Genomic DNA, 24,776 nt, shown 5'->3' with positions numbered 1-24,776 from the left:
ACAGTTTGTAATCAACTGAATTCTTGGAATACCACAAACAATAAAATGTTGTTCAACATTTACAGAAACAATAATGAAAAGTTTGAAAATCTAAAAGGTATAAAGGCTTTGACATTACGCACTTAAATGTCCATAAGTTAACAATTGTTTCAAGATAACCGAGTTATGAATCATCCAATATGCAAAACTCAAAATACTACTGAATACGATACTACTATTCAGTCAGTTATCCAAGTTTTAACTTTGAAATAAGGTTTTTATAACTACCTAAATAATTAGGTCACGTGATTTCACAAAGTGAGAACGTACTTGTATGAATACCTAGTTTTAAATTCACAGCGCAAAATAATTTATATCAATGATATAATATATATAGTAAAAAAGTCTTAAAACAACTATGTTATATATTTTTATACAAAATAGTCTTAAAAATTATTTATGTCATAACAAATAATAAACAGAACTGATTACACCTAATATAGCATCAATGTTTTAAAATGTCTCCAATAGATGCCATTACAACCATTTAATTGGTTACAGTTATTGCACATAATATAGCATCAAAGTTTTAACATTACTCCACTAGATGCCAGCACAATCACTTAATTGTGATAACAGTCGTTCACAATTTATATCATACAGTTCATTACCATCAAGTATATTAGTCTAATTAAAAGGTTTTTATCCATACGGAATCATCTTAACATTCATGTTTATACTCCTCGTGTTCTGTCAAAGAAAGACACATGAAATTAATACAGTTGTTTTTTTGTATATTTACCATTAATGTATACGAGGACATAATACATTTAATTCTTGTTTCTTAAAGTTGATTCTGAATCAGATTTTACTTATTAGATATGTCTCTAAACTTTAAATTTTAGATTGATCATTACAAATATGTGTTTATTTTCTGATAACGGGGAATCTATTATAGTCTGCTATAGTTTCCGGTGTATCCGATAAAAATTAGGATTTAGCTTTGATTTGGTTTGTTTTGAATTTCACTCAAAACTACACAAGAGCTATTTGCACTATCCATCCCTAATTTAGCAGTGTAAAACTAGAGGGAAGGCAACTAGTCATCACCACCCACCGGAAACTTTTGGGCTACTTTTCACCAACGAATAGTGGGATTGACCGTAACGTTCTAACGTCCCCCCCTCCAGGAGGATTTAGCTAATAATTTCGAAACGAAGTTGTACCACTTCTTTCCTAGAAATGTGGAGAGAAGACGTGTTAGTTTTCACTTCTTCAAAAATAGTATAATAGGAGATAATACATTAGGTTGAGGAATAATTCGTGAGCGTTTTTAAATAATTTCATTCAAGCATTACATGCCAGACTATACAATACTTCAATGCATGAACACATTACACTCAAAACATTTATTATGATACTTTATTTCATGTAATACCTAGGTATATAGTATGCATTGTTTTAAACGAAATTGCAAGAAATTAAATGCGAAAAGCAGATGGTGTCGAAAATGCTCGATTTTGTCCACTTGACATTCCATATAATGAGCTGAAAATGAAAGCAAAAATTAAAGACATATGAAAATCAAACACACCATCTATTAGAGCAAAAAATTATCTACCAAATGACATGAAATATTTTGCGAAAGCGTTTCATTTATTAATATATTTTGTTAACTTGAAAAAACGCTCACGCATTATTCCTCAACCCAATATAAACAACTTCTACCTTTTCGTCGTCTTAACAGGTTGTTTTATTAGTGAATGCTTTGGTTATTGAAGTGCCTGTCATTTTAGACGCGATCAAAGAACAAGTAATACAGAACTTAGGGTTAGACTGTTCTTCTTTAAATAAACGTAAATCTTGAAACATGTGTACATGAATTGTTTACAAGGACACAAAATAACAATAACTCACCTTGATCCAAATACTCTCTAATACCATTGTTTAATCATTCTACCGTGTGAGGGTGGTTTAATGGAGTTAAAAAATCGATTATGAAAGACATGTAAAGAAGGTCTCTATCGATTTATTTGAATAAAGTTTCGCAGTTTTGATGGATACTTATATCTTTTTACAACATTCGAAAACACATTTGTTTAATGATATAATTGTGTGTTATTTCCGTTTGAGAATATAACATTTTTGTGTATGTGTGGTCTGTTACCATTGTCCAAAAAGATTTCGAAAACATATATTAGATCCCTGCTGCAGGCACAGCGCAGATAGCCCATTTAGTAGCTTTGCGCTTGAAACAAAAATTTCAGATGACATAGAAATAAAACGACTAATACAACATCGTGCTAGCTGTCTAGTCCCCATCTTCAGCATCAAACCCCGGGTTTTATCCCATGAAACTTACCACTGAGCTACTGGGCCCATTTTCAGTTAAGTATTTATTTTCTAAAGTATGCTTACCCGATGTGACAATGTAAAACCGCAACATGTTACAACAGCAGTATCGCCGTAACGTGCAAAAACCGAGTAGGTGAACGTGACGAAAATATCGTTTTCACTAAGGTAGCACGAAAACTGAACCAATCACAGGTCCGAAGGTGGACCTTCCTTCTTTGCATTCACGAACAAGAAAAGTCTATCTTTCGAAAACCCTGACGTTGTCAGGACAGGTCTCCTATTTTATGATTTGCCAAAGCACTTTTTATTTTCTTGATCGATATGTATATATATATATATATATATGTGTACAATAAAAATTTAATCAAATACTATTTATTTGATTTTATTGTTTAAATTTGCCTTATCATACCAATGTTTTTATTTATTATTTTCAGTAACTACGAACCAACATTTATTGCTATAATTATATTATTTGTTTTTTGCAAAGCGCAAAGCTGCACTATAGGTTATTTACGCACAGCCCACCGTAGATATCGAAACCATAGTTTCAGCATTATAGGCTTACTGAGGGTAAAATTAGTTTGAAAAATATCTGAAATAAATAAATATTAGGAAGCAACAGATACCATAACATATTCAACTAAAATTAATAAATAATATTTTATTTAAATTATGTATTTTTTCTTAATTGGGGCAGAATAAGTTTGTTTACAAAGAGCCTCCTGGGGGGATAGCGGTAAATTTATGGAATACAACGGTAAAATCGGGGGTTCGATTCCCCACGGTGGACACATCGAACAGCACAATCTGGCTTTGCTACAAAACAAACAAACAAAAGCTCACAAATATAAAATATGTCAATATAATTTATACAATATTTTGTTCATGAAAATATATTTTGTTATTTAATCTCCAGTTATGTCTTTATATTTTGTAACGAGAACTAAAATAGACGTTCATTCAAGGCGACAAAGTTGCAAGTTCTACTAATGTGATTCAAAGTCCACGATGAAGAAACTATTTTTAAATAGTATAGTTTGAAGACAGCTTGGATGGGAGATGAAAGAAACAAGATGGTGCAACTGATGATGAAAGCTTGTTGAAACATTGTACATTTGTTAATTGTAATATAGTGTCTTTCATCATCCACTGAAGTTGTCTCCAAACTTTATTCTGCAAATGTGTTGGTCATAAAACAAAATGAATTCGAACTTGAATTTAAATATATACATATCAATAAATTCCGATGACTATTTAATATCTGGTGTTTCTAAACTAACAACTTATATACATGATGTCAGTTTTCCTGTTTATCGTTATTTCATGTATATATATAATTGCTTATGTTTTGTCAGGTGGCATGTTTATGACTGGGGATAGCAACAGAGCACTCTAAGTTGGGACTTCTCTCTGTCGAGGAACACCTTTCTTGAGCTTAAAAAGGTCTCACTCTGACCTTTGGTCCCATATTTTGCTGTTTGAGATTTCACACGGTGAAAGACTTTATCGAAAGCGCTAGTATGGATAATATGATTCCAAGTGTGAAAACCAAACGTAAATACATCTTCTGATTTATTCAAGGAATTTCAGAGAAATGTACGTTGTTCTGTTCTATCTAAATTCTAACAGTTTTCAGTAAGCACAGACGGTCTGGATGCCTCTCTCAAGGAAGGCTTAGACAGCATCTTCGACGTGGTTTTAATGAATAACTAACTCACCATGGAGTCCGAACGTTTCCACAGAAGAAGTCCATAAAAACACAGTCCACAGGCTGGGTCTTATCCTTATAAGCGTGATCATTCGTTGCAGTAACACTATGATTTAGTTACGTGATAGACAAAACAAAGGCTGAAGAAGACATGAAAACGTTGTAAAAGATATTGTGTATGTGTGTGTCTTCTTATAGCAACTGGCATGGCCAGGTGGGTTAAGGCGTGCGACTCGTAATCGGGGTTCGCATCCCCGTCGCGCCAAACATGCTCGGTCTTTTAGCCGTGGGGGCGTTAAAATGTTAGGTCAATCCCACTATTTGCTGGTAAAAGAGTAGCCCAAGAGTTGGCGATGGGTAGTGATGATTAGCTTGCCTTTCCTCTGGTCTTACACTGCTAAATTGGAGACGGCTAGCACAGATAGTCCCGAGTAGCTTTGCGCGAAATTAAAAAAACAAAACAAATTCTTATAGAAAAACCACATCGAGATAGCAGATAGCTGAACCAACAGAGAGGAAAAGATATTGAATATCTTTTTGTTTTATTAGAATAACATTTCAAGAAAAAAAAAATAACAGTCAAAGTTTGGGACGACATTTATAAATAAAATAAAACGAAATATATTTCCCCGCTGCTCTTTTTAGGGAAAGTTTTAGCAGTAAAGGCATGTAAACAAATAACTGTGTTGTTACGATGACTGTATTGTTATTTAAGTTATACTGTACGTATTGCAACAACGGTAGTAAACTATAGTCATGATTGTATATCACCCACTTTTATTTAGATACTTAACACAAAATATCTGCTAGTAATTCTAAGAACTTACGAAAAACATGTAATGATATATCAACCAAGAAGGCCATTCGTCCAATAGAAAGACTCGTTATGTCAGCTAGGTTAAGTATATGAAGTGTAATTAATATATATTTTTTTAAGTCACTTTCAACTCAGAATGACAGCAAGGAATAACAACACAATATTATTTACCTATGTTTTAACACAATTTATTTATTGTTATTTATTTAAATAAACTTTACTATATTATATCCAGGAATGTATTTAGGTACATCGTTATAAGTGAGGTAACAGTTAGTGTTTAGGTACATTGTTACAAGTGAGGTAACAGTGTTTAGGTACATTGTTACAAGTGAGGTAACAGTTAGTGTTTAGGTACATTGTTACAAATGAGGTCACAGTTAGTGTTTAGGTACGTCGTTATAACTGAGGTAACAGTTAGTGTTTAGGTACATCGTTATAAGTCAGTTATAAGTTGCTACTTAGATACATTGTCACAAATGAGGTAACAGTGTTTAGGTACATTGTTACAAGTGAGGTAACAGTTAGTGTTTAAGTATATTGTTACAAGTGAGGTAACAGTTAGTGTTTAAGTATATTGTTACAAGTGAGGTAACAGTTAGTGTTTAGGTACATTGTTACAAATGAGTTAACAGTTAGTGTTTAGGTGCGTCGTTATAACTGAGTTAACAGTTAGTGTTTAGGTGCGTCGTTATAAGTGAGGTAACAGTTAGTGTTTATGTGCATCGCTTCGCTTCTTCTTTGTGGGTATTTGGGTATTTTGAAGTTTAGATACCCAGGAAGGTCAGGTGCGCAAGACCTCTTCCTCCATCCCTAACTTACATTTCAGCTACTACTATGTTGTTGTTGTAGTGCTTTTGGGCCAGAGTATTCCACAGTACTCCGGCCTTTTTCAGAGCAATGTTCATGTATTGTCTTGAGTTGCCATTTTTTATGTATTTTTTAATTTTATTTTATATATATTTTTCCTATTGTTACTTTTCTTTATTTTATTTTTTAAGTAAATATATATATATATATATATATATATAGTGGGAAAATAGAAAGAAAGAAAAGGTAGAGAGAAAAATAATAATAACAGTATGAATATTATACTAGTTTTAAGCGTCTAGTACACGGTGGCCAACTTGATTTATATTTCTTAAACATATATTCATAAGAGAGAGGTACTTAGGACTATGTTCATCATGTACGTAGATCACACAATAAATCATTTTATGCCAATTCTTATTAAAATAATTTAGTGCATTATACAAGAGTCTTACAGATATTGTCTCTATGTTTGCATATTTGTGGATGAATGTGGGTGAAATACCACGTGGTACTTTATAAACTGAAGGTAAGATTGAATTTTGTATTTTTTGTAGTTTGTGTAACTGTTTTTGTGTTATGTTTGTCCAGGCTGGACTTGTACATTCTATTATAGGTCTAATTATGTTTTGTAGATTTTATTATATTATCAAGTGATGTACCTTGATTTTTACCTGAATGACTTCTTGCATAATTTGCTCTTTTCCAGATTTTAATCAGAATACTGTATGCTGTATCCACGTTAATTTTTTATCATACGTTAAACTGAGAAATTTAGTAGAAGTAGCAGTCAGTAAAAGTGATCTATTCATATATAACTTAGGTGGTTCTTTTTTCAGTTTATTTAATCTGGTGAATAATCTTACTTGGTTTATCGGAATATTTATTTTTATTCTATACTTCTGGCAGTATTCTTCTAAGTTATTCAGGACTAATTGGAGGTTCGTTGCTACTATTGAAGGAGTGGGAGCACTTTTCCAGACCTCTACATCGTCAGCAAATTGTGATGCAAAACCTAAATTTAGGTTCGACAGAGGCATATTACTCACATACATGATAAATAAGATAGGGCTAACTACCCCTCCATGTGGGACTCCTGCCTCAGGTCCAAAGGACCCTGAATAGGCCCCATTCACGTCTACTTTACACGTTCTATTGTCCAGAAAGTTAGGTACCCAGTTAATAATTCCCTGTGGTAAATCCATTTCCGTTAACCGATGACGTAATCCGTTATGCTAGACCGTGTCAAATGCTTTCTCAATGTCGAGAAGGCTAGCTAGAGTGCATTCGTTTTTGTTAAAGCTGTCTGTAATTGTTTCAGTTAACCTGATTAGGTGGTCTGTAGTTTGTCTATATTTTCTTAATCCGTTTTGAATTTCGGGTAATTTTGAATTTGCTTCTAAGTATATAGATAGTCGGTTACTAATTATTCTTTCTACAATTTTGCCGAATTGGGCGGTATAGAAGTTTCTATTCATGTCTAGTTCATGTTGTGTTTTGAACGTGTTTTTTAGGTGGTCTTAAAAAATCTCCGCTTTTTCTAGGTTAGTGTAAGCTGTTTTGCCATGTGCTTCGAGTGATGCATCGTTTGTAAGTGGTTTGGTTTGTTTTGAATTTCGCGCAAAGCTACACAAGGGATAACTGCGCTAGTCGTCCCTAATTTTGCAGTGTAAGACTAGAGGGAAGGCAACTAGTGATAACCACCCACCGCCGACTCTTGGGCTATTCTTTTACAGACGAATAGTGGGATTGACTGTAACATTATAACGCCCGCCCCGACTGAAAGGGCAAGCATGTTTGGTGCGATGGAGATTCGAACCCGCAACCCTCAGATTACGGGTCGAGTGCCGTAACCACCTGGCCATGCCGGGCCGAGAGTTATAAGTGAGGTAACAGTTAGTGTTTAGGAAACTTCTGATACTCAAGGTAACAGTTAGTGTTTAGATTCACATAAGTTCCATAAACATGCAACAAAAAATAAACAAATCATTTTGTTGTTACACTGTATGAGAAACTAGGCTTAAATTAGTTTAAATTTGTAAGTTTTATTACAGTAAGATACTGTACTGTCGACATCTAGAGTAGTTATTTAGTTATTAATTGTTAAATTATTTTACTGGTTTAAACAACTGTACAACAACATGAATGTTGACATGAGCATGAACTTAGTGATAGTGTGGCAAAGAGTTTCAGTAATATAAATATTTTTGTTAATTGTGTCCTAAAGTAAGTCTGTGTGGACTTTGACGAAAAAGAAACGATTACTTAAAGCTCTGGATAAAACTGTCATAACCAACAATGTAATGACCGTTTGTACGTACGTTTGACTTGTTTATATATATTATTTCAAAACAAGTGGACTGTGTTGCTGTTGGTTTATTGTTGAAATTTATCACCAACAAGTCATAGACACTTACGACAAAGAATCAGGCTTACAAAACGTGATAGTAGCAATATGGCTTCGGACTTCCAATTACAATGTTCAACAGAAGCTACTGGTTGCGACTATTTCTAATTCTTCGTCAGAAGAATGTACACTATGTAGAAAACATTAAATAAAATAAGCGGCCGAGTTATAACTATATCACCTTAACTATTTGGCCATGCCGTGTCCATATAAATATGTAAACTTAACCACCTAGCCATGCCGGGCCCATATAACTATATAATCATAATTTTTTACATCACAAAAACAGGGGCTCCGATGAATACTCTTGAACCTCCCCTCCCCGCGTACGTGCGTATGGGTTTAACAAGGTAAATTACAAATTTTGATATTTTGTTTACGCGTTACAACCTGACCTAACGTCTAAGCGATGTCCATATACACACATTAGGCCTAACCTAACCTAATACTTGTCTGCATATGTTAAGACATTGACTTTTACTGAGTAACTGGGCGAGGGATTTTCATCTGTGAGTCACTTGACGACCTTGAATCTCAACCCATCCTAGGGCATTCTTAACAGCAAAATATTCTGAAAGAAAAAAAGCAAGAGAAAAATGTTTATGTCTAAGATGATAAGCGTGAAAAACAAGTTCATTAACACTGGAGAAACACTCGTCGTACAAATATAACAACCAATGAAATATTTAAAACAGGCATATTTGACTGGAATAAATAAATAGATTCAGCTAGCTCATTAACACTTTAATAAATGAACAAACAAATAATATTTGATTGATAGAAAAAATTTAATCAATCCATTAAAATGAAATTTCAAATAAAAACGGTATTTATTTTGAATTTATTCTTTGCCTTGTATATGTGTAGGTGTCACACATTAAAAGTTAACTTGACTTTGTTCTGGTTACGTTGTTCCTCTGTTATTCTCTAATAGATAACACCTGTTCTATTGGTGAGGGAAAGGTGCGTATTGTTGCAATTCTACGTTTTGAAAGACTGTCGACATGTTCAAATTATATCGAGAGGTTATGGCCTCACCGATGTTGTAACGAAAATGACCAATTACGTTAGTGGTACCAATTTGTCTGGGTAAATGCGACGTTTCGTGTGAACTAAAGAACCTGGATTTGATTAGTCTGGAATAGTTCTTGAAGGAGAAATAGTAGAAAATGACAGTTTGTCGTACAATAAAGTAAGCACACAAATTATGTTTGTATTTAGTGTTGCAATATAGATTGTTCATTCTGCGTCTCACACTGTGCCCAATCTCATTATTTCATTTAATACCACGATTCAGTTACTAAGATGTTGAGAATTACTTCATTATCAATATCTTGACCAAATCTCCAGTTAAATAGCCCTATCTGAAAATATCAAACATATTCTCCTCGTAACTGTTGAATAAGGAAGCATATTATACTATAATGATATATTGTATGCACCTTTTATTAAGAATTCTTTCGGGTTAGGTAGTAAGAGTTTTTACATCAATGCTCAAGTTGTTAAAAAATTCTAAGCACAAAAGGAAATGAAACAAATTTGCCATGTTTCATGTTGATAGGTGAAAGGTTTATAGTCAACGTAATATTTTTCAGTGTTTTGAAGCTTGATAGAAACCGTATCTATGGTGTTTGAGTTGAAACCTCTAGATAGTCCTGTGTTTTTAAGTAGTTCTATTCAGTAAGTGAGTCTTCTTTGATGCTTGTAAAGTTGTATTGAACTAAGTGGACATTTTCTCTCACAGGTGGTAATTAGATTGTTTGTTTGTTTTATTAATTTCGCACAAAGCTACTCGAGGGCTATCTGTGCTAGCCGTCCCTAATTTAGCAGTGTAAGACTAGAGGGAAGGCAGCTAGTCATCACCATCCATCGCCAACTCTTGGGCTACTCTTTTACCAACGAATAGTGGGATTGACCGTCACATTATAATGCCCCCATGGCTGAAAGGGCGAGCATGTTTGGCGCGACGGGGATGCGAACCCGCGATCCTCAGATTACGAGTCGCACGCCTCAACACGCTTGGCCATGCCGAGCCAGGTAATTAGATCATACTTGTGGTGGTGTGGTGACAGAATGGGGTTTCCTGTATATACTGATGGCAACTTTGTTATGCTATTTTTTTTATTCACATCTAAAAATGGAAGACAACTGTTGAATTCTACTTAATGTAGAGATTATGACATTGTATCTTAATGTGTTTAAAAATTCAATGAAATTAAGTAAAGTCTCTTTCCAATGTGCCATATGTATGAGGAAATATTTAGGGCAAACGTCACATACCTCAGATATAGACACAAAGAAAACTAAAAGTCACAGACGTAGAGGCGAATTCCAGATATCTACCTTAACATATCACCAACACGAAAGAGGTCACCAAATACTTTTGAATGAATTTCTTCTTCACCAACCTAAAACTAAAAGGAAGGAGACTGTTTAGAAATTACAGAAATCATTAAAACAAACGATCTCTCATTAAATCGTCATAATAAATCTAGCAACAACAGTCGTATTTGACAAGGCATAATCACCGTTCATACACTTTACCAGACTTGACCTTCGCCTATATCTTGTCAAATGTTGATAATATTTTTGTCTTATTTAATCCCTTTATCTTTTGTCTTTATAACGATATATAAGTTTCGTATTATTTAGTATTGATCATACCTGAAGACAACAGACTAATGTTTTCTCGAAACACGAAGCTCGTTCGACCATCAAAAAACTTCTTTGTACATGTATTAGGTTGAGGAATAATTCGTGAGCGTTTTTAAATAATTTCATTCAAGCATTACATGCAAGACTATACAATACTTCAATGCATGAACACATTACACCCAAAACATTTATTATGATACTTTATTTCATGTAATACCTAGGTATATAGTATGCATTGTTTTAAACGAAATTGCAAGAAATTAAATGCGAAAAGCAGATGGTGTCGAAAATGCTCGATTTTGTCCACTTGACATTCCATATAATGAGCTGAAAATGAAAGCAAAAATTAAAGACATATGAAAATCAAACACACCATCTATTAGAGCAAAAAATATCTACCAAATGACATGAAATATTTTGCGAAAGCGTTTCATTTATGAATATATTTTGTTAACTTGAAAAAACGCTCACGAATTATTCCTCAACCCAATAAATCGTCGTTTGCCTTTCTACTACGTGTTACCTCGTAACGCTTGTTTCTAAACATGTTCGAAGATACAGAGTTGTGAATTGTTTTGTATTAACTACAGTAGGGAGTGTTACAAATTGACAACAGTGTTTGATATTTTGTGATTTGCACGTATGTGAAAATATAATTATATATGTATATATATTAAATATATTTATGTTTGATTTCTTAACAGTGCCTTGTAGAACAGTATTAGGCTTACAGCTCTCAACATGAACATCAAAATAGTCATATGACAGACTGGTTAGTAAACATGTTTATCAAGTCTGCAAAGTAGTCTCGTTTCTTCTACTTTTAGGACAAGACAAATCTAATTCAAGCGATATGCGAGATTCGGAGGCACTGGTTGCTATTTATTAAATGTGAATTATGAATATAAAATTATTTCTGTTATCGTCCAGTGTGTGAAAATCTTCTGATTAACTTTATAGTGCACAATGAAAAGTTATGTGCACAGTTCCAGTGTATCAGTTAGTTTGTTTGTAGTTAAGTGCAAAGCTACACAATGGGCTATATGTGCTCTTCTTACAATGAGTATCAAAATCCGGTTTTTTGCGTTGCAAGTTTACAGACATCCCGTTGTGCCACTAGGAGGCGCATGAATCTGTGGAATCTCTCTCTTACTTTGAATCACGTGGAAATAATATTATTCTTGTGATATAACAAATATTCCAGTGATATTACAAACTTAACATACAAATTATTAATTATATGCGATAAAACTGTTTAACTGGTGAGAGCTTTTACCTTATATAATATACTAGAAAACTTAAATAAACTTGCAACTTCATGAAAAAGACAATAAGTATTTTTATTGTATCGTTCTCTGGTACCAGACAGAGAACTACAAACTGTCTGAAACAACATTCTTGAACCTAATGGGATGCATAGTATACAATCACTGAAGTGCGTAGTAAACAAAAAGCAGTGCCGCCTGGTAATAATAACTTGTTTTGACCCATGCAGGTAAACCTCGAGTTTAGTGAAAAAAATTAACTGATTGGGTTGTTTCTTAACAGGTGTTTCCGCTTTGTACAGTAATTATTCTTATCTCGATAGCTGAATAGATTTGAAATAATTATTAAAGCTATTACTTATATATCTTCACAGACATTAATCTCTGTTAAAACTTGTACAACAATAACTGAAACCCGTTTAAAACAAGCGGACTTCTTACGTCAGTGATTTTCTCTCTTGCCGTACAATAAACAGTTTGGTCAGACAGATGGTTCACTGTGAAGTGAAACACACAGGAAGAATAAATTATAATTTGTACACGCCGAAGTCACAAGTGAAAACCTTGTTATATTATACAGCTAAGATATGTAACATGTTTTACCATCCAGTGAAACACACTAAACTTGTTATTATCTCCTTTACAGAATTACTGTTATTGAATTGATTGATATATATATGAATATGTTAAGACTCGCTGTTTTAAATATTACTTTGATTTCTTCAAGGATTTTCAACTCGAGTGTTATGTCTAACTTGCGTTGATATAATGTACGTGTTGTTGTTCAGAATAATGAACTCGTTGGTTTTTGAGAGGAGGGAGAGGAATTAAAATTGTCACATGATACATTTCCTTATTGTTTTTATTAATAGAAATACACTGAGCGTAATAGGTGGAAATAAAAGTTTCATGTAGTTCCACCGATAAAGTCCCCCAGTGGCACAGCGATGTGCCTGCGGACTCACACTGCTAAAAACCAGGTTTCATTACTTGTGGTGGGCAGGGTACAAGTAGCCCATTGTGTAACTTTATGCTTAATTCAAAACAAACAAACAATCTACCAATAAAAACGTTCTTTGGAAAGAATTCGCCACCTGGAACGTTGAGCACTAGGCTTAAAAAAAGCTTGACATTGATTTGAAGTTTTGCAGGAAACTCAATGAAGATTAAAAAACTAAATTAAAATTATATTAATTTAAACATATTAACTTTGGGCACAGGTAATTTTAATCCGCGACTTAAATACATAAAGAAAATACGAGTAAATTAATTATTTAGGATGCTAATAATAGAGAGCGTCGGGTCATTTCGTCAAATAAATAAACTGTAGGTTAGTAAAGTGGACACAGACAAACTAAAAATTGGGTTTAAAGTCGTTATTGTCTACTTGATGATAACCAAACGTGATCTGGGGTAAGAATCTGGAAAAATAAACAAAAGTATATATAAGAATAGAATCCTTATTCTGATATAAGGTTTTGGAAACAAATGTCTTGAGAATATTTGCATAACTCACCGCTAATAACCTGAAATGCTTTATTTATTTACATAACAAGGCATATCGTCAGTATTATTATTCCATTATTCGTTATTCAGCAAAATAAATGATTATTTGTTGATTTTTGATTTTAGTTTTTATACTAAAACGTAAAATTCAATGAGGAATAGCTGACGTATAGGCCTAACGTACTTTTCGGTTCGCTACTGCTGTTGCAGAGACCTAATATATTCTTTGATTCGTTTCTCAACATTGCAGTATAGATTAGTTTTGCTGAACGTGTCAAACACTAGACCGATCCATTATGTTTCTTCATTGCAATTCATATTTTGGCAAGAAAAATAAATGAAAAACTAATGAATAACTAGTGATTTAGCTGAATAAGATTAGTTACAAAGGTATGTCATATGCTAGTCAAACAATTAAAGTATTTTAGGTTTTTAGAGGATAGTAAAGGACTATACATCAACTCGAAACATTTTTATTTACTAGCTGATGTGAAGCTATTGAAACTAGTCTACTGCAGTGTAAATAATGAATCAAAGAATATATTAGGCCTTTCTGCTGTCTTTACTTTTCTAAAATTCACGATTTGGTGAGAAAGAGGATATTTATAAATAAAAATAGAAACATTGTAGTTATGTGAAGTTAGTCACAGGTCAATACTGTTAACGTTTTTATATAGATTTGTTAGCTACGTTTTCAATGTTGTCTGCTTAGAAGGAGCTACTAACACGATGATATCGCTAGATTTAGAAAGTTTAAAAATAAATCCTACAATACCTAAATTTTTCATGAATGTTAATAACCAAGAGATTTTGCGAAATATCCAAAAATAAGGATACATTATAAGTAGGATAATCAGTGAAGCATTTATTTGGATTAAGTTCGTTCAATGATTGGGAAATTAGTTAATTATCGTATATATTCTATTAATCGATCGATTAGCCATGAAATTATAAGTCGTATTACCTTTAGCAAGTACATTTCTGTTGAAAGAGAAAATGTTATTTACGAACTTAGGCCTGAAATAGTGTACAGTAATAGTAGCCTTAAACAAATGTTAAAGAAGAAATAAACTAATTTTCTTGTCGTGACTTGGGTTGGACTTCGCATTCGTTTAATCAAATAATTTAAAATAACCTGCCCAACAAAAGAGGGGTTATAAGAATAGATTATAAAATTTACTCATAAATAAGGAAGAGTTACAAGAGACATATAAAACAGTGATACACGAGAAATAATTGTTTATTTAAACCAAAACCACATTAAGCTATCTATCATGTCCACTGTGGAGAATCGAACCTAGGGTTTTACCGTTCTAATGCCGTGAATTTACCGCTGTCCCACCATGGGACCGCGAAAAAGAAAATATTGCATATTCTAACATAGTTGCTTACGATATCGACAGAGCATGTCAAAATAACACAAAGAAATTTGAGCATTGTACTTTAACTAGTGTTTTATCACCGTTTTATTTTATAAATGAACAACATAATCTGTTTATGTAGTTCTTCAATGACGGAAAGAGAATTAACACAAAAAATCTTTTAGAATTAAAGACTTCGTGAATTTATCAATTATTTTTTCAAAAAAACTTACAAGAAAATTAAGGTTGTTGGACAGAAAAGCTTTAAATTGTTGCTAAATTTCTAAATTTCTGACAGACAGGCTCAAAAATTGTTAAATTTTTATTATTATTATTTATATATATCAAATTAACGGATATTTTTTGAAACACTACCTTATTTCTAAGTTGGTGGTAGATTTTGAACGCAGAAAGAAAAACAGAGTTTATGATATATCCCAGAATATAATAGATATCTTACCAGAGTTGGTATTCACGTTTATTGTAGTTTAACTCAGCATATCTGATAATAATATCTTTTATAATTTCGAAGTTGACTTGTTTTTATGTTATTGACACTGTTAGTGTTGTATGCAGATACATACTGTTACAGATTTGTTTCTTTGGTTTGATACTGGCATACATAATATCGTTTTAGCTACAGAAATCTAATGTGATTACGTTTGAAAAGGTCATCTATTTTCTGGCAGTAGTTGTGACTCTCTATAAGTTCTGTAATAACTAGATTCTGTAAAATGTGTATTAATCATTGTTGGTATACCCCAATAATTTTTTGATTTCGTAACGGCTTAAAATACAGAAAATTGGAGTTAAAAATAGACCAACATACATACCAGGCTTGGATTAGCTCTATAACAATTTAAAAGTGCGTTTGTGAAACAAATCAAACATAAAAGTAAACACCTGAGGTTTTTTTAACTCATAATTTTTAACAACCCGTTACAGATTAACACAAGAGGTCCTAATGTTTTTAGCGAAAAGCTACGTAATAGCTATCTGCTTTCTGTCCAACGCGAGAATCAAACTCTAGATTTTAACGTTGTAAATACGTAAACCGACCCATTGAGGCAGTGGTCTTGATTCAGATCGTTATCTATTTAATTTACCTTTCTTTACAGTGATTTTAATATTACTCTACTTATTAAAACCAGGTTTCGATACAGGTGGTGGGCAGAGCACAGATAACCCACTGCGTAGCTTTGTGCTCTAACAGGCATCAAACGTAACATTACTCAACATATGCTTTGTGTGAACCCCACAGTAATGTATGATAACGAAATACGCTGATAAACTGAAGATAGCCTTTATAATCCGTGTATGGTTATTTTGCGTTTTATAAAACTTAACCTGTCATTGGCTCGTGCGAATGAACATCTTCTCAATCTTAGCTCAGAACTGGGGATTTATAACCCAAATTAGTCTTAACTGAGACATTCCTATTTATACTAATCATCATTTTTATAACTGAAAAAAATTAAAAGAAAAAATCTTAATATGAGTTTCTAAACCTATCAAGATAAACCTTTTTTTTTTAATACTTTATCTTCGATGTTGGGCTTCGACTAATAGCTTTCTTTTACTGGAGTACATCTGTTTTTAACTAAAATTATAAATTCTCACCAGCCGGCGCTACAAGAGGCAAAACCGCATCATACCATTTATCAAACATCATGCAGTCAAGTTGGTCGCGAAATAAAAGAAAAAAGCTAGAAATTCGATTGGACGGTTAGCAACAATTTCGAAACTTGAGTCGTGTATAATAGTTTAAAATCTGTTGTGAGATAGCTGATATTTATATATGTATGCATATTTATTATAGGCTGTTAAATTTCTTTACATTCTTTGGGCCAATCATAAGCCCGAATTTTTTTTTACTTTGTTGTTCAAAGCCCAAAACGACCTTGGCACTCGTGTGAAGATCACTTAGCTATCTGATTAGATCTACAAGTCTATGTGACGTCATGTCTGACAATAACCAGAGATCACGTGCACAGACAGTCAGAAAACAGACGTGCATTGAACACTCACATAAGAACTGAACATTTTAAAATTCTATGAAAGCATTATTTTCTTTACAATGGATATGCCAGTTTGTGTTGAGTTGGGTGTAAAAACTAATACAAACGAGCAAAAATTAAATAAAAAAAAATTAAATCTAATGGATCAGCATTTTGGTCAGGAATCCTTAAGGGTTTTTCCACAAACTTTATAAGTTAAAGTTGACAAAAACCATTTAAAACATTGCTGCGAGATGTACGTTTTTGTTTTTCATTTTTCTATCACATCTTACCCAGTTTCGAATTCATAATTTTTGGGTTAAAATGCTTACCTTACCCTTTTATGAATTTCAGCCCTGCGAACCACCTTAACGAGAGCCATAATAAAAACAGATAATAATATTTATGCAGGGCCGGAACTGTCAAAGAGGTTACTGAGGTTATATCGTAGTTTTTTTGTTTTATTTCTTTCGTTCACCACACACATTTATACATCTGGAAGTTATAGGTTGGATTCTAAGTTTGACCTTCGTAGAACATTGGTTCTGGTTACGGTGATGATTCTATGATAATTACCTGACATGAATCACAGTACTTATCTGGAGCATGAACGTTACATTGCACTAGGCAGACTTTCAGAATAGCAAGCAGTTCGTGTATTTACAATAAAGTGGTTTAACAAGCTTTTACTTTGTAGTGTCTAATAATTTAATCCTTTGTTTAGGATACTTGCACCCAGCTACGTTTAAAAGGGAGGCACCTAATAACAGCACCAATTTGACCGTCATTATAATATAGCACTCAATTATGGAGTGCGATTTTACATCCAGGAGACAAGAACCATGAACCCTAGGATCCACAGTGCGGTGTGCTAACCACTTTACCACACTGATTAATAAGCTTACTTCCTTTTTTTTAAAAAAAAGAAAAAACAGTTAAAAAATTATGTAAGTACCGTGTAATATCACATTTTTCAAAAATATTTCAAGAAATATACTTTTTACTGCGATTAACTAAAAAAAATTGAAAATGTTAGTACTGATACGTAATACATGTAGATTTGGACATCACTGTAAAGTTCTTCATATAATATTGAATATGGTTCACACGTGTATGATAACACGAAGAATATCACATCAGTTTTGTGTGAAAACAAAACAAACCACTTGTATCTTAGAGATTTACGATTGCCTAAAGACAAGAAAGTTACCAATGTTTCTTTGTGTGCTTCAACTGGTTACTGACCGCTGTTTTTCACCGACTGCGTATGTTTGTGGGTCATTATCTCTTTACCGAAGATGGTCAGTAAGAGTCAGTTCATCTGTTGGTTTTTGGTTCTGTATTGAAGTATGAATGAAATCACTGAGAAGGCTGATTTACGGTACTGAAATGTGGACGAATTGTACATTGTTCCTTAATAAGGTGTACACAAAGATTCTTGGAACATTTACTTTCGTACCTGGTAACTCCCTGTAACAAATATATGTATGCGTATAATATCCTGGTCATCTCTTTTCATTCTTACCGATCAAGATCTAAACCTCTGAGCTATTAATCATTAAAGGAAACAGGAAGTGTATATTTAGATGAACCGGAAAAGATATAATTTCCAAGTTAAATACTGTGGTTGTACTTCCGGTGGCACCCAGTGGAGTGATTTTGAAACCAAGGTACAGGAACTATCGTTTTGTCTTTCTTTCCACCAGCTAACCAGGCCTGGATGGTTACGTACCCCACGTAAGGTGATACATAGTTAAGTAGTTTTTTTCCTTTCGTCAGATTCTGTGCCCGACTCTCTCCTTTAGGTTTATGATGATTGAACGAAGAGAGTGTGCATTGTTGATAATACATCATATTGTATTGTAAATAGAATACAGTTCTATTGGTCCAATATAAACAGTTTAGATGGTGAATGTAAACAGTTTAAAAACTTTGTACGTATATGCTCATAAACAGTTGTTTACATACACCCATGCAATACTCCCATGTTTATATATAGTTGTACAACACTTCCATGTTTATATATAGATGTACAATACTCCTGTGTTTGTATATAGCCGTACAATACTTCCATGTTTACATATAGCTGTACAATACTTCCATGTTTATATATAGCTGTACATTACTTCCATGTTTACATATACCTGTACAATACTTCTATGTTTATATATAGCCGTACGATACTTTTATGTTTATATATAGCCGTACAATACTTCTATGTTTATAAATAGCTGTACAGTACTCCCATGTTTATATGCACCTATACAATACTTCCATGTTTATTTATTGTTGTACGACACTTCCATGTTTATATATAGCTGTACGATATTGTATGTTTGTATGTAGATGTACATTATTTCCATGTTTCTACATAGATGTACAATACTTCTGTGTTTATATATAGCTGTATAATACTTCCATGGTTATACATAGCCATATAATACTTCTGTGTTTATACATAGCTATACAATACTTCGATATACCTGCTGACACAAACCATCAAGCTGAGTTTGATAAACGTATTGAATCCAACCGTGAAGCTGTATTTGATAAACTTGCTGAGACCAACTGTGAAACTGTGTTTGATAAACCTGCTGAGACAAGCCATCAAGTTGTGTGTGATAAAACTGTTGAGATAAACCATCAACCTGTTTGGTAAACGTATTGAAATAAACCATAAGGCTGTTTGATAAACCCGCTGGGACCAACCATTAAGCTGTGTTTCACAAACCTGTTGAGACCAACCCTCAAGCTGTGTTTGATAAATCTGTTGAGACCAACTAGCAAGCGTGAGGGTAACATCCAAGTCTACACATACTTCAACAAGATAACAGTTTGGAAGAACAGATGTGTATGTAACATCCAAGTCTACACATATGTCAACAAGGTAACAGTTTGGAAGAACAGATGTGTATGTAACATCCAAGTCTACACATATGTCAACAAGGTAACAGTTTCGAAGGACAGATGTGTGTGTAACATCCAAGTCTACACATATGTCAACAAGGTAACAGTTTCGAAGGACAGATGTGTATGTAACATCCAAGTCTACACATACTTCAACAAGGTAAGAGTTTCGAAGGACAGATGTGTATGTAACATCCAAGTCTACACATACTTCAACAAGGTAAGAGTTTCGAAGGACAGATGTGTATGTAACATCCAAGTCTACACATACTTCAACAAGGTGACAGTTTGGAAAAACAGATGTGAATGTACCATTGTATATGTATATGTGTTCCAGACTAAACCGTCACAACAAAAATATGATAAAATACAACTCATGTAAATTAAAAAAACAGCAAAAAACAACAGAAAGAAACAACTGATTCTAACGGTTGAAATAGAGCATGAATCGGAAAAATGTACGTTTATGACTAGCTATGTCAAAGTAAACAACACGAGCATTAGTAAGTGACTTATTTTATCTTCAGTTCTTTAATAAAATCATTTAATTTGTGTGAATTACGTGTATACAATGTTGTCATATTGAATTATTAACACAAGTGAATGTTATAAGTGTTGTTGTTTTTTTTGTTCTACCTAAGAAATGTGAAATGTTCAGAGGTTTGTAGGATAATTTTACAAAACACATAATAATAAAAGAATGTGTAAGTCACACGAAATTGAACTAGGGAATTATGTACGGTAAATATTTTACAACCTGTTTTCTCTCTACTTCACTTTTTCACGCACCAGGAATCTTGGTGTAATGAAAACCGATTACTTGCAAGGTTTATTGTGTCTATTTATTTAATCCATTATTTTTGTTTCTGAAATGTTTATTTGCTGTCGAACACATCGGTAGAGAGCTTAGACTCCTAACTTTAAGGATTAATTCACATTTATTTGGAAAAGGAAAATAAAAACTATATATATATATTTTAATTTCGCGTAAAGCTATACGGGGGTTATCTGCGCTAGCCGTCCCTAATTTTGCAGTGTAAGACTAGAGGGAAGGCAGCTAGTCGTCACCTCCCACCGCTTACTCTGGGGCTACTCTTTTATCAACGAATAGTGGGATTGACCGTCACATTATAACGCCCCCACGGCTAAAAGGGGCGAGCATGTTTGGAGCGACGGGTATTCGAACCTGCGACCCTCGGATTACGAGTCGAACACCTTAACCCACCTGGCCATGCCGGGCCTGACTATATAAGAGATATTATATTATATTGATGTCAAATGATCTACTAATGATAAACATTTTGTGGTAGTAAATGAATCAATGCAAGGTTTAAATATGTGAAGTATTGTGTTTTTTTAACATCAAACAAAACGTGTAAAGGAACGTTATATCAAACGAAACATATAATAAAAACTTTCTTTACGAAATTATGAGTTAACTTGAACATAAATATACAGTAAGTTAAAATTTTGTTTTCTTATTATTTTGTTAGTTTAATAATTAACACGGTGTTAACTTGGCGACGCTTTACAACGAAAGCAACACTACGTTTATTTGTGTGTACAGTAGTTAACATGGTAAACAATTATGAGACTGTGTAACATCAAATGACTTGTATTTTCAGGACATATCAAGTGTTACTCGTGAACCAGATGCAGTGACCCAGGTCTTGGCCGTTCTGAAGCTTGGAAGTGCCCAGATAAATGGACGGTTGGAATTAAACGCCCTAGGACAGCGACTATCGAAGTATTCAATGTGACATCTAGCGACTGTTTTCCTACATACCGTCAGTCCAGCTGTCAGGGTTTTTTAAAGTCTGGTCAAAAATAATTATTGTTCTGCACTTTTCATGGTGTGTGAAGCATATAACTTCATTAAACTCGTATAACTTTTAAAACAGAACAGCCAAGATCTTAAGGAACTACAGTTTAACGCCTCAGAGACCTTACGTAGGTGTAAAAGGAACTGCCCTAAGCCTAACCTACAAACTGCCCTCTATGGGTAGCTCTAACCAGTCATGTAGAACCATAGGAATTGGCTTCTCTAACAAGCATTTCTTGCCCTACTAACATAGCGAATTGATGACGTTTCGTGTAACGTTAGAAAATAATTATGTTTATGTATACGTTTATGTTGTCTTTTAAAAAATATAATTTATTATTTTAATACTTTAACTTCAGATTTTAGTTTATTTTTTTATTTTTTGGTGGTTGAAATGACATTTTTTTTAAATTACTGTTTTAACATTTTAAAGCCATAATTGTAATGACATTAGTGACTTTTTCAAACGCCCTTTTATTGTTAAAAACTTTGACAGTTGCTATATTTCATTTGTTTAAATTTACGTTAACTAAAGAACGTATTATTTACATACACTACTGTGTTAAACCTCTGTAACTAAATTTAAGGGATAACATGAATGAGGAAATTGTTATTTTAACACTAAAGTTTTATCAGGTCTTCTTAGACTACGATGTAAGACATAAATATAGTATTTACTATTGTTTTGAGATATTTTAAAGTGCCTATTATAGAGTTGTTTTGTTAATAGATTCTGGTTTCTAATGTATTGTTTTATGTCGTTATGTACTGCTTGTAAGTGTTTGTGCTTACTATCCTCCGATATTTCTATTAAGCCTTCCGGGACCAGGAGTCTTGTATTCCCACGAATCAAGGAAAATTTGATGAAATGTCAAAAATTGTATATTGTATTTTAAAAAATCCCTAAAAACTATATATCATTTAATTCGGTGCGAAAATAATACTTAGTACTCCCACATAGAGGGCATTTTAAAACACATCACGACAGCAAGTAAGTGGTTAATGTTATTTTTTACATTGTTTGAGATCTGATCTTAAAACTATCTACCATGTAGTAGGATAAATAAACTAAACTATCATAGATGTGAATATCTGATGCTTAACACATTACTATTATCACCAGTGGTCAACGTCCACCTGGTGGATGTATCATACACAACTGGAGTGTTGATGTTGTTGTAGTGAAATAGCTAAACGCAAGCTCTAAACTAGAGTAGATTCTTATTACTTGATAGACGTGTTTGGAAATCAATATTATCAAAGTTCGAGTACTTAGTACATTCTATCGCTTAACCGATCGTTGTTCTTGTTGTTTTTTAAATCGTTATCCAGTGTACAAGTTGTTTTAAACTGAATGTCTTGTTAGCTGTATCTCTATAAATACTTACATTGCTAGAAAAACATTTGTAGATATAATGGTTATTCATTATATAATCTTATGAAATGTTAGTTTCCTAGTTTTATTGTAATGTTTTCGACTTGGTGAAATTAACAAATAAATGCTACTAAAAAGCTAGATTCGAACCCGAGTTACCGTGTACCATCTTTAACCTTATGTGGATATTTAACTACTATAGGTGACTTACTTTAATATAATAATTATTAGCCCATGTATTGTTTTTTTTTATGCTATTAAAATCAATTAGCCAGTTGCAAAAAAAAACAACAACTACTAAACTTAGTTTGTGGTTAGGTTATGACAAAACCGTGATATACGACACATATCACAATCATGTTAAGATTAGTTTCCAATCATTTCTCTTGTAAAAAAAACAAACAATTTTTAAAATTTATTTTTATCTTCGTTAAACAGTTTTCAAAATATATTTTAACTGAGTATCGATTTCTTTCAGCTTCACGAATATTGAAAAACATTAATTTTAAACGTTTGTAGGAAATCCTGTTTATTAACTACGAAACTAGTGTTAAAACAACTTACCCATTTAACGAATAAGGTTTTCAATAAATTATTATTCGATCAAGCTTTTCTTCAGGTTTTACTCACCCTTATAGCTTGCAATGCTGAAATCCGCCGTTCGATTTCTTGTCAGTTTTCATTTGAATCTTATATTAGTAAAAATTTATTTATTATTTTTGTATTTACGATATTAATTATTACATTCTAGAGTCCGGTTTCAACTGTTCTTACTAAAACTTCTACACTCTTTTCTTCTGAATTCTACAAGAAAACTCTGAGAGTGTTTTATCTCAACATTTCACGCAGAAAGTATGTAATCAAATGTATTTTAACCCTTCATTTTTTTTTCCTATTCTAATTCCTATGTAACATGGTAATGTTGCCTCATGAAGGGCATCTACCCGAAACGGCGCACAAAATAGTCTGTTTGATTCTGTTATCAAGTTCCTATTTAGACGTTTCTTAATTTATCATTGTTTCTGCTCACGTCTCGTTGAACAACAGTCACTCATGAATGATTGTTAACACTGCTTAGGGTTACTATTCCTGGGAGTTCTTATAACGTATTTTTACATGTCCAGGTGCACTTGCTTGTTATATATACTTGAAGGTAAAGTATGGGAGTTTTATATCGAGTAAAAGGTATACATAGCTGCCCTACTGACGTCATAAAAATAACCATTTAAACAGTGTCTCACGTGCCAACGCCACCAGTCCCAAAGACAAAAGTCTAACTTATACAATCCTTTGATGTTAAAATACAACAGATAACTTTCAATTTACATCATTTAAACCTTTTAGAGATGTAATCCTAACTTTAAGGACCATTCAAAGTTACAATTAATAATTTCTATGTTACTGGAACTCACTAACGTATTATAATAAACTGTTATACCTATTCATGGCCAGGTGGGTTAAAGCGCTCGACTTGTAATCTGAGGGTCGCGGGTTCGAATCCCCGTCGAACCAAATGTACTCGCCTTTTCAGCCGTGGGGTTGTTATAATGTGTCGGTCAATCCCACTATTCATCGGTAAAAGACTTGGCTGTGGATGGTGAAGACTAATTGCCATCATGGCATTTAATCTGATATTTTTACCCTGGAGAACAGAGATTAGGTTTAAAATACAAAAATCAGTTTTCCCTTGTCAACCATCATTTGGATTGAAGACCCAAAGTGTTCGGGAATTGGGTTACTCCTCTTCCCACCGATCGTCACGTGAAATGTATACGTTTTTCCTGTCAAATAAGGGTTGACGGTGCTTTG

General features: G+C 33.2%; 1 long non-coding RNA gene across 2 annotated transcripts; it reads right to left on the bottom strand.

Moving 5' to 3' along the window:
* Positions 1–7,820: 7,820 nt before the first annotated feature.
* LOC143253582 (uncharacterized) lies at positions 7,821–24,734 on the bottom strand. Of its 2 annotated transcripts, none has more exons than XR_013029714.1 (3): positions 23,598–24,734; positions 10,360–10,493; positions 7,821–8,650 (listed from the first exon to the last, which is right to left on the bottom strand). It is a non-coding gene; the product is annotated as an uncharacterized LOC143253582 (long non-coding RNA). The 2 variants fall into 2 exon arrangements; XR_013029715.1 differs by having other exon boundaries at positions 24,406–24,734.
* Between the last annotated feature and the right edge of the window lie 42 nt (positions 24,735–24,776).

This window comes from Tachypleus tridentatus, chromosome 6 (assembly GCF_004210375.1).
Source record: "Tachypleus tridentatus isolate NWPU-2018 chromosome 6, ASM421037v1, whole genome shotgun sequence".
NCBI lineage: Eukaryota > Metazoa > Arthropoda > Merostomata > Xiphosura > Limulidae > Tachypleus > Tachypleus tridentatus.
Note: the sequence above shows the minus strand (reverse complement) of the source record. Positions and strands in the feature narration are given on the sequence as shown.